The sequence below is a fragment of the Mesoplodon bidens genome (assembly GCF_964165515.1).
Source record: "Mesoplodon bidens genome assembly, chromosome: 13".
NCBI lineage: Eukaryota > Metazoa > Chordata > Mammalia > Artiodactyla > Ziphiidae > Mesoplodon > Mesoplodon bidens.
The window spans coordinates 73,256,600-73,268,620 of NC_138169.1; the positions used below are offsets into that span (position 1 = coordinate 73,256,600).

At 42.8% G+C, this 12,021-nt stretch overlaps 1 protein-coding gene across 2 annotated transcripts in view; it reads right to left on the minus strand.

The window, feature by feature from the left end:
- The window catches only part of ATP8B1 (ATPase phospholipid transporting 8B1), a 115,865-nt gene that overhangs the window by 72,705 nt on the left and 31,139 nt on the right, over window positions 1-12,021 (minus strand). The window contains exon 1 of one of the 2 annotated variants that reach the window (XM_081252464.1): window positions 3,501-3,599. The exons of the other annotated variant lie outside the window; for it this stretch is intronic. The gene's annotated coding sequence lies outside the window, so the exon portion shown is untranslated. Of the gene's footprint in view, window positions 1-3,500; window positions 3,600-12,021 lie in introns of those variants that run through there. 2 annotated transcript variants of the gene reach the window in all.

Here is a 12,021-nt window from a genome sequence, read left to right on the forward strand (position 1 = left end):
TGCTCAACACTCTTTTTTTTTTTTAATTAATGTTTTATTGGAGTATAGTTAATTTACAATGTTGTGTTAGTTGCTCAATACTCCTGAGAGTAAAATCTGATAAGCTGGACGACCGTTGTAATTAGACCAAAAAAAATCTCATGAACCAACAGTAATAAAACCTCCTAAGATCTAGATTAAATTCAAACTTTGTACTGTTCTAGAAACAACACAATGACTGTTCCTAGGACAATGGGGTCATCATTTTTATTTCCTCCTAAACTGAAGCCTAGAAAACCTAGAAGCCTGGGATAACTAACACAAAACTAAGGGACCATCAATATCACCGTTGTAGGGACAATTGAGCCAGGGCCTTTACTCGTGATAGAAAAGGCTTCTCTGGATCCACAGCTTTATCCTCTTTTCCTCTGAAAGTCCACCCAGAGCCCTTTGCCACGAAGGAAGACCGACCCCCAGTTCACATCACACACCTCTGACGGCTACCATTTAAAAAGGTGCGGGGGGGGCTTCCCTGGTGGCGCAGTGGTTGAGAGTCCGCCTGCCGATGCAGGGGACACGGGTTCGTGCCCCGGTCCGGGAGGATCCCACATGCCGCGGAGCGTCTGGCCCCGTGAGCCATGGCCGCTGAGCCTACGCGTCCGGAGCCTGTGCTCCGCAACGGGAGAGGCCACAGCAGTGAGAGGCCCGCGTACCGCAAAAAAAAAAAAAAAAAAAAAAAAAAAAAAGGGTACAGGGGAAATCTCAAAACTTTGACCTCTCGGAGAAGGGCAGTTTTTTTCATTCTCCTGATAAAACGTACAGGATTTCTTGGTGATATTGTCGTCCCAACTCTGTCATGGGCTCCCCAGCATATCCTAGTAATGATGACTGCTTCTTGTTACCACTAGGTTGCCCCTTACCGTTCACTCCTAAGTATTTACACATACATCCTCTCTCACAATTGTGGAATTATTCTGAGACAGGTGGCCAGGTGCTATCATTGCCATTTTACCAATGAGAAAACTAAAGTGGTTAAGGAACCCTCCCAAGGTTATTTAGCTCCTAAGTGGTACCATCAGATTGGACGCTGGCCCCCTGACCGCATCCCCGGCTCTGTGCTGGGTGTGGTGCAGTGCACGCACTGGGGCTTCAGGGTGGAATTCAAGCTCCGTCCAGGAAGCATCAGAGCCTGCTCCCCGACTGCAAGTGGCAAGTGCTTTCCTTGTCTACAGACCAACTTAGAGCCGCCCAAGTCACAAGAAAAACGTAAGCAAAGGAAATGCAGAACTTGACAAACAAACTAAAGCCAACTCTGGGGTCTACAGACAGGTCTCTCCTTCACTGATGAGTTGTAAAATTTTAAAAAGCTTCTCCTTTGGGCTTCCCTGGTGGCGCAGTGGTTGAGAGTCCGCTTGCCAATGCAGGGGACGCGGGTTCGTGCCCTGGTCCAGGAAGATCCCACATGCCGCGGAGCGGCTGGGCCCGTGAGCCATGGCCGCTGAGCCTGCGCGTCCGGAGCCTGTGCTCCGCAACGGGAGAGGCCACAACAGTGAGAGGCCCGTGTACTGCAAAAAAAAAAAAAAAAAGCTTCTCCCTTTATGTCACATTAGAGTGTATGGAAATCAATAATCATTTCCTAGCTGTTTTGAGCTGAGCAATGTGTGTGGGAATCACAGAGGGCAGCAAGAACTCTGGATGGATGGGAGAGACATTTTCAGGAATGAGGAACAGGTAGAGTGAAAACAGCAGCAGGAAAGTAAATATAAGGCACCTGCCCGGCTGAAAGATTTAGGGGGTATCGGGGCAGAGCTCGTGAAAGGCTGGTTGGAGTCATCTCCCCCCGCCTACTAGGACCTGACAAGGCTTTAGCCCAGGCAGTGGACAGGAGCACTGAACGTATCTGCAAGGAGAGACATCCGATCTGCCCCGTGCTTCAGCAGGATGAATCTGATAGCGGAGGGAGTGTGGGTGGCCAGGAAGGTGAGAGCCAGGCAGGGAGACCATCCAGAGGTCACACCGGACACTGAGCATCTCCCAGGCACACTTGTCACCGGTAAAACCAAGCAGTTCGGTCCTATTACTTCTGTGGCCACATTCAGCAATGACGCTCAGTGTGTGAATGTAGCTGCAGCCAGAAGGAACACAGGCCCGAAATAGGGTGGTGGCAACTAGAAAAATGTGTTTCAAATTAAGATTGGGTGGGGCTGCCATTCTTTTGTCTGGAAAACTTAAGAAAAATAAACAAAACACTAGAATGGATTCCCATAGGATAATAATGCCAGAATTCCCCACAGGATGACTTCGGAGCACAGCTTCAATCCAGTGTGTTTTGATAATAAATACTGAAAGTTACCAGGAGAAAAACATTGTTATTTTTACATTCAAGCGTCATCCTTACTTGTTAGGGACAATGGTCCCATTTTACTTCATTACTATTGCCTCTGTGATTAGGTTTTTCACTTTTACTCATGCTTAAATAATATAAAATCATTGGGGCTTTATATTTGACAGTTGCCTGGAAGCCAAACCTCCAAGGTGAAATAAAAAGTGAGTCTGTGGAGTTGAATTAATTTTAATGTTTGAAGAGTCACCAGCCTACTGATGGATGGATGCAATTAACAGAAAGATTACACTACAGAAGGATATAAGAATCAGCAGAATCTTGCAGAACTGAATATAAATCTTAAACTTTTCATTCTACAAAGAGACAATTTGTATTCCCCATTCAGATTCAACAGGAACTGCTTGTTTGAATAAAAGGATAGAAAAAGGTCTGATGTAACAAGTAAATGGGAACAAACACACAGGAAAAGATTACTCTTACTAGCAATCAGGGAGGGGAAAACTGATGAAGACGTAAGACACCATTTTATGCCTATTAAGTTAACAATACTCAATGACTACATCTAGTGCTGGGCAGTTGTACAGCTGAGTGAATTCCCTCTCTCTCTCTCTCTCACACACACACACACAGGCCTCCCACTGCTGACATTGAAACTGGTACGTTCCAATGGAAAAAAATATAGCAACACTTTATGTCCCAATAACACTAAAGATATTTATAACATGTGACCCAATAATCTCATTTATAGAAACATTTCCAACAGAAACAATTCAACAAGTAAAATAACTCTATTCACAGAAATATGTTGGATTGTTGTTGTCAGTTATATAAAGCAGGAATAGAAACCATCTGAAAGTCCATCAGGATAATGGTTTTATAAATTATCTTAGAGTATCCATTAAAAAAGACAGCCCTAGAAACAAAGGAAATGCTTTAAACACAACATAAAATTGGGGAAAGACAGAAATCATAATTGTGTCCTATTACTGCAGCTCTGTAAATAATACATACATGTGTATTTTGGAAAAGAATTTTTGCTCTGAAAGAAGAAACCCACTGTGTGTGTTTTTCTTCTAAAGTAATCAACAATTGATAATACCTACCCACCCTTATATCTGAAGACTGTTCAGCAGTCACTTATGTGCTGGGCTCATTTCATGAAATCATCACAACATACCTAAAAAGCAGGTATTATCCTCATTTTGCAGGCTTTATAGAGGTTAGGTGACTCCTCCAGGGTCACAGAATGAGATTTCAACCAGGTGTGTTTGCCCTCAAATCTCTTAAGATTTGTCACAGAGCTGTTTAAAGGGAGAGAAAAGATGTGTCAGGGTATCAGGACCATGCCCACCCGCGCTCTCTTACTATCAATCCTATCTCTTTGCAAATGATTACAAAACCGAAAGCAGGCTGCTTTCATCCCGAGGTGGTCTGAGCCCTGAAAAGGGATGGTTTGCATGTCAGGGCAGGAGAGATGAAACCTACCTTTTTATCTTTCGTATCAACACACCTTCCCGGTGCATTAGTCAATATAAGATCCCAATTTTCTCCTAAGGATCATGAAATGCCATGAAATCTAGTCTGGGCCCATTTTTTTCCTTACAGCCCTCTGTGCCAATGGAGACCCCAAACTACCAACCTTCACTAAACTTCCGGGCTTCACACAGTAAAAAACAACAGACCTCACGAGCCCTGGACAGAGGTCCAGTGATAAAATGATTTAAAATGTTAGTTGTTCCTCATCCCATCATAATAGACATCCGAAAGGTCTGTGGCCTCAACTGAAAATACAAACTCCCTTGTGGTACCTTTTTATATGTAAAGATGTTTTATATTTTCCAAATATTCATCTGTAAATATGTTTCAAGGTTTAAATAGACAGTATGTATGATTGATACATCAAGGATGATCAAGGCACCTACTTGGTATCTTTTCAAGACACTGTCATGGGGACTTCCCGGGTGGCACAGTGGTTAAGAATCCTCCTGCCAATGCAGGGGACACGGGTTCGACCCCTGGTCCAGGAAGATCCCACATGCTGCGGAGCAGCTAAGCCCGTGCGCCACAACTATTGAGACTGTGCTCTAGACCCCACGAGCCACAACTACTGAAACCCGTGCACCTAGAGCCCATGCTCTGCAACAAGAGAAGCCACCGCATCGCAACGAAGCGTAGCCCCTGCTCGCCACAACTAGAGAAAGCCCACGTGCAGCAACAAATACCCAAAGCAGCCAAAAAAAAAAAAAAAAAAAAAAGACACTGTCACGGTTTCATGAACGTCTATGCCTGGTCACAGAGTCTTACTTCTCGGTCCATTTGAACGTTAACATCTTCACAAATTCTGGGTCCCAGAAATTGAAGGGATGAAGGCCACAGCTGATATTTCATTACTGTCTCCCCTGCTGTATTTAAAGTCAGCTTAGAGGACACAACTTAGATCACAAACTCTTCCCAGACAGCTGAATTCACACCCAAAGTTTTGGACCAAGATCATATGCAAACACATGGTTAATATTTTATATGTCCCTTGGAAACATGTTTGGTTTGAACGATCTCCAGAGTTTCCTACAGATGGCCAGCGATTCTAACTATCTGTTCTGGCTTTCAGATTTTTGGACAGGTCAACTAACAGAAGTGTCTACGTTTCTACAGATCTGATAGGTTTAAGGATTTATGAGAATACTTATAGAGCTTCCAAAGCTTCCAGTGTTTTCCTGGGATGACGGTGGTGAGTGTTTAAAGGTAGCTGACGACACATTCTGTGTATCAGTCACTGAGCTGAGAGCTTCGCATGTACTATTTTATTTCATTTGCTGAGGGTCAAATTGTTATTCCCATTTTACAGATGAGGAAACTGACATTGAGAGGTTAAGTTCTCTGCCCAAGGGCATATAGGAGGTACATGGGATCAAATTCCTTATTGAAAGTCTATGCTCTTAGTCACAACACTCAGTGCCTTAACTGTACCTAATAGTATCACCATGGGGTAAGTTGGAGAAGAGATAATTAATCCAATTTATAGCTGAGGAGACGTATAACTAAGAGACACACAGTTAACTTTGTGTTGGAGCTAGTATGGGCGTGTGCCCAGCCAGGATGCCCTCGACATCCTCGGATCTCTCCACTCAAGGTCTGACCTCTGAGGAAACTGAGCAAGGGGGAGGGGCATAAAATGGAGGTCACTACTGGCAAGCGTGGGTTCACCCTTACAAGCGAATTCCTCACTGTCACCTAGAATCCGGGTCTCTGACTTTATATGAAATGCCTTTATGCCCTCTGTTTACCTGGGAGGAAGAAGTCCTTGGAGCTGCCTGGCTCCTGCCCTCTACCTCATCCAGCCCCCTACGCTGACTGGTCACGTGGTTTCCCAAAGGTGCCCCTTGGCAGTGTCCTTAGAAGAGCCCCTGGGGCAGAGGGGCTCAGTAGTTCAGCCGCCGTCTTTTTTTTTTTTTTAATAAATTTATTTATTTTATTTTTGGCTGCACTGAGTCTTTGTTGCTGCGCGTGGGCTTTCTCTCGTTGCAGCAACAGGGCTACTCTTTGTTGCGGTGCGCGGGCTTCTCATTGCAGTGGCTTCTCTTGTTGTGGAGCACAGGTTCTAGGGGTGCGAGCTTCAGCAGTTGTGGTGCACAGGCTCAGTAGTTGTGGTGCAAGGGCTTAGCTGCTCTGCGGCATGTGGGGTCTTCCTGCACCAGGGATCGAACCCGTGTCCCCTGCACTAGCAGGCGGATTCTCAACCACTGCACCACCAGGGAAGCCGGCCATCTCTTTTAAATCTATGGTGTACTGTAGATTTTCATTTGAAGAACTATGGCTTTCAAAAAAAAAAGATATAATGACCACTGCCTTGGCCCATTCTCCCAGGAACTAAGAATGAGAGATGTGTGTGATATCATGATTTACAATAAGAAATATATATTTGGTCTTTGTCCTGTTCCTGGGACAGATCTCCTAAAAACTTGGCATCTCCTAAGTGGTGCGAGTTACAGAAGTGTCTTCTGCTATTTAATGAGGTGACTTTAGGAAAGCACCTAGGGACTGGGAAAGGGGCTACAGGTTGAATCAATCACCAATAGCAATGACTTAACCAATCACATGGATGTAACGAAGTCCCATTAAAACCCTAAAGGAGAGGTTTGAAGAGCTTCTGGGTTTGCGGACAGGTAGAGATTTGGGAAGAGGGTGCACCTTTCCCCATACCTTGTACAATGCATCTCTTCCATCTGGCTATTCCTGAGTTATAGTCTTTTATAATAAACCAGTGATCTAGAACAAGCAAAATATTTCAGTTCTGTGAGCTGCTTTAGCAAATTAATTGAACCCCCAAAGGGGGTCATTGGAACCTCCTATCCATAGCTGGTAGGTCAGAAGCACAGGTGACAACCTGGACATGCCATTGGTGTCTGAAGTTGCGGGGAGAGCAGTCTTGTAGAACTGAGCCCTTAACCTGTGGGGTCTGATGTCATCTTCAGGTACAATGGATAGTGTCAGAATTATGTCGAATTGTAGGACAGCCAGCTGGTGTTAGAGAATTGCTTAGTGGTGTGGGAAAAGCACACACACATTAGAATTGGGTGCAGAATCGTTTAATGTGACTCATCCAAGTTCCCACAGCTAGTCAGGGTCAGGCTGCCACTGCAGGGACCTACAGGAGTAGGGAGTTTGGTTAGCCCAGCTTGCAGGTAATAAGGAAGTGCATTCCCTGTAGAAGATTCAAAAACAGCAAAACCAACTAAAAGTCATAGTTTTTCTTACATTATTATCGCCATGAATGGATGTCAGTGATAAAACACTCCTCCTCTCAAAAATCTTTTTGTTGTAGTTCCTGCTCAATTTTAATAATATATAGGTAAACTTAAAAAAAATACTACTTATCTACAATAAATGTGGGATTCTATGGAAGCTAATTCTGAGAACTCCTGGTTACACAGCCCACCTGTCACACCCAAGCTCAGGTGCATGTGTTGTTGCAACAGCAGCTTTGAGGCTGGCTTCCAGCAGTAAGTGGCTTCCAGCCTCTGGTATTACATATGCCTGAGCTTCTGCAGCAGATTTGAAATAAGCAATTATAAAGACAAGAGACAGAAGAGTGACATGAAATTTAAAACAATCAATCACAAAACAGAATGCTTCCTTCAATTCCATCACCCTCTCTAGCCACTTGGAGTTTTTATTTGCATTCAAAATTTAAAACAGTGAAACATACAGTGAGTTCTGACTTATCTCCAAAAATTCAAAATGAATTCTAGTTTAATAAAAGAAAACAGCACTGCCTGGGTTTCTTTTCCAGAAATGAAAATTATTCTTATTCATTTCATTTCCTGATTGCTAACTAAAAATAATTTTGTTCTATAGAGAAGGAGGCTTTAAAAAATGATCTGCACTGCATGTCAAATACTTGCGGTACACCATGGCTGGCTGGTCTCCAACTCCTGGGCTTTAGCTCTGTTACCCATATCATGCTGCCTGCTACGAATGTCACCCCAAATTCATATGTTGAAGTCCTAACCCTCCAGTACCTCAGAATGTGACCTTATTTCAAAATAAGGTCATTGCAGATGTAATTAGTTAAGGTGAGATCCTGAGGATGAGCCCCAATCCAGTATGAATGGTGTCATTATAAAATGTGGACATCTGGACACAGAGACAGACACACACACACAGAGACTGCCATGTGAAGATCGGAGTTATGCTGCCACAAGGAACTAGCAGAAGCTGGGAAAGAAACCTGAAACAGATCCTTCCCTAGTACCTTCAGAGGGAGCATGGCCTTGAGCTTGGACTTCTACAGCCTCTAGAACTGGGAGACAACAGATTTCCATTGTTTAAGCCGCTCAGTTTATGGTACTTTGTTACAGTAGCCATAGTAAATTAATACATTGTTTCAATGTGTGGTTTTAAATTTTTAAGTTCCTTAATTCCTAGGAACAGAAGATGTTACAGTCAGATACTGCTTATTGTGTGTCTACAAATTCAGAATTCACCTCCCACCATGACTGTGAACCTAAAAGGGAAAGCGGTGGCTAGCTTTCATAACAAATTATACACTTAAGATGTAAATGACCATGTTCTATTTTCTCTCTCCTAACTACCCAAAGATAAGACACACTACTTTTTTTGCCACTTAACTAGGTTACAAGTTATTTGAAGTGAACAAGGGGAAGAAACAACTGGTATTTAATGCAAATAAGGGCAGGCTGCTCAAACAGCAATGACTGATGCAGGCCTCCTAGAAACATCTATTCTGATTTGCATTTTAAGAGAAAACATAAAACCTATAGAGATGTCCAACATTTATTAAAACAGCTGCAAAATGTTTTGAGGTTTGAAAAAGTGCCAATTAAAAAAGCTTTTTACTCCATCTCTTAAAAAACATGGCCCCAGGAAAAAATGCCAATTCATTCTAAACGTTCTTCTCCTCTTGGTCAATATTTGCTTCCCTTTACAATCTCCCTGTACCTTTCTGGGAGCATTAGCACATGGTGAGGAGGCCTGCGCTGGATTTAGCAATACCGCCCCCTCTCCCACACCTACTCCACCCCGAACACAAAGGCATGTAATACCGAGAAAACATTTTTTTTAAACGCTGAAGTGAAATAAAATGTAAAACCACCAACCAAAATACATTTGAGTATTGTTTACTCTTTCACATGCCAACCTTCTCCAAAGACCCAGACTTCAGCCCTCACCTCCTGCAAGGACTTGCTCTATTGACACAGAAAAATTACTTCCTCAGCCCAATTGTTATCATCATACTATTCATAACTTTTATCATGCTGTTACTAATGCTAATAAACTTTTGTAATAGTTAACGAGGGACCTCACCTGGTTTAGGTGCAGGCATGCTATGGAACTCTGAGTTGAGTTGGGAAGATGGTCTGGGGAGGAAGCAGGCCTTGGCTGAGGTGTTCAGAGGACCCTCCCCATCACCTTCCACCCCACCTCTACGCTCCAGAGCAAACCCTCAACTGTCCATCATCAACTCCCAACAGGTAGCAAATCTCACTGTCCTGAACCTCATATTTCAACACAATAATCCTCCTGACTGCCCAGAGCTCTTTACAAAAAAAGGAAAAAAAAAAAAGTAGTGTAAGAATAAAGAGAAGAGCATCAATAACTCAATCAATAAATGAGGGGCTTAAATAATCATTCAATCTTCATAGCCACGCCAGGAATGAGTATGTGCACACAGCACACAATCCAAGAAAAAACTACTTAAAAGCCTTGAAATACTTCATGGATTTGAATGTTAGATATCTGGAACAAATGGAAATCTTTTTCAAGCACTCTGAAAAGACTCTGCTCTGGATTTACAATTGGCCATTCCTCAATATCTGAGTTGTGACACACATGCTCTGTCATCCTATAGTCAGTGAAAAGCCAAGCTACACTCAAGACCCAAAGTTGGTGTTTTGGCCACAAAACGGGCCACCTCCAAACACTCCTCAGCCAGACCTGCCTAGCAGGTCAGCCCCTGGGCTCAGGGCTGCCTACACTCAACCCAGACTCAGAGGCCACACCCTCTCCTTTGCTTTTTCACCTCAGAAATCTGGCGATGGTGACTTCACGTCTTAGCTTTCTAAAGTCTAAATGCCATGCACAGAAAACAACGTTGCCCAACCCTGATGCTGCTAATCCTGTGTATGTCTGTACATGTCACGTGAGGATTTATCTTTACGCACCTTGTCACGGTTTAGACACGCTATCAATAAGAGAGGAATCATTCAAAAGAGATTTAAATTTTGCCATCAAGACCAAATACAAAATACAACTAACATTCAACACATTCTGAAAACTGAATCAATGACCTAGGCTGTCCTAGGTCAGATGTGGAAATCTGGGAGATTATTCAGGTTGTCTTCAAAAGCTACAGACAGATGGTTTCTGTTGTGCTCCATTACGGAAATGATTAGTTTTACATCTGCGTTAGCATTAGAAAGGCTATGGCTCTCAGCTCTGGCCCCGCCCATCGTGGTTCCCCCCACCGCCCCACTCCAGCCACCTCCTGCCCACACACAGGGACACACTCACAAAGGCACTTTCATCCCTTTTCCAGATCCTCAAATCCTGATGCATTGGCTTTTTCATTTGCGAACAGCTTACTGTCTGCCTGACCCATTCTTTGTATTCTGCCTTGTATTATGGTTGCTTTTGTTTCTTAAAAAGAAGTAAATTCCAAAGCTCAGGACCAAGCCCTATTCCTCTTATTTCCCAACTGAGGCAGGATCACGGGATGGTTAAGGGCTTCTGTCTGAAGACAAAGAGACACGGCTAAAATCCCAGCTATACCTCTTTCCACTCATGGGACCTTGGGGAAAATAGCCTCACTAAGTCTCCTCATTGGTAAAATGAAGGTAATGCCTATCTTACAGATCCTTGTGAAGCTCAATCTTGGTCTCAGGAAAAACCCCTAGCAGAGTGCACAGCATCTGGGACCCAAGTATCCACTGAGTGAACCATTTCATCAGAAATTCAGCAAGACAGCACAGCTATGAGACAATGAAAAATATATTTGTCAATAAAACTTAGTTTCTTATAAACTATTATAAGCCTAGAATACTTGTGGGCTGAAGTTTTCAAGTGAAAAGCAGAGTAAGAAAATAAAGGTAATAGTAACCTTTGTATTTTACTTGAGAGTTTGCAAACAGTATTCACATACCATTAATGCACTTGAGCTATACAATGTCATTGAAAAGTAAATTATTTTTGTTTTATTCTCTGTGATATCTCCATGGCTCAGAACAGTGGCTGACACACAGCTGACCTCTGAATAAAGAACTACCAAATGAATGAACTTTATAGATAAAAAATCAAGCTCAGAGGTCACTGTTGTATCCACATTCTCAGAGTTCATAACGAGCAGGGGACCAGAACCAGATCTTATCATCTGAATACAAATCCTGCATCCTCTCCCCTTATCACCTTGTCTCTGGCCACTGGGGGTAGGTTTCAGAGAACTATGATCATTTAAGGCACTATACACTTTCTAGAGGATAACTCCAAGAACTCCTAAAAGTGGACCCAAATTAAACAAACAAAACTATCACTCTTGTACAGCTAGGAAAGAGTTACAGTTAGTAATCTAACTACTTAAACTGAAATGCATATTTTTGCTGTCCTCAAGTCTGCCTAGCAAACAATCATGGTATGAAAAAAGTGAAACAAATTTCAAAACCAGGTTTGATGGAAAGATACACTGGCTGAGTTTGCTTTGAAATAATACGGGGGAGGGAAGAAACAGAGGTATAGATGAAAGACTGTTGGCCATGGCCATGAACAAGGGGGGTTGACTATATGATTATTTCTATTTTTATATGTGTCTGAAATCTTCCTCAATTAAAAGTAAAGAAACAAAAAACGAGCCTTAAAATTAATGTATTACCATTAGGTCACCATCATATGCAGCATATGTGTCCTAATTCATAACACAGGCTCCGAAGGGACCACATGCTTTGCACAGTCATTAGCCCATCTTGAGAACTCATATTAAATAACTCACATGAAATAAGTCTGCTCATGGTCAAAAGGAGAGTATTGTTAAGTGAAACCGAATATTTCATATTTTCTAAAGTGAAAAGTGGATTTCACTGAGTATTTCATAAAGTGAAATGTCACAGAAAACTGCAGCATTTTCTAGGTTTGGGGCTGCCCTGTTTGTATGATACCTGAGGAGGCATATGTGCTCTTTGGATCACTAA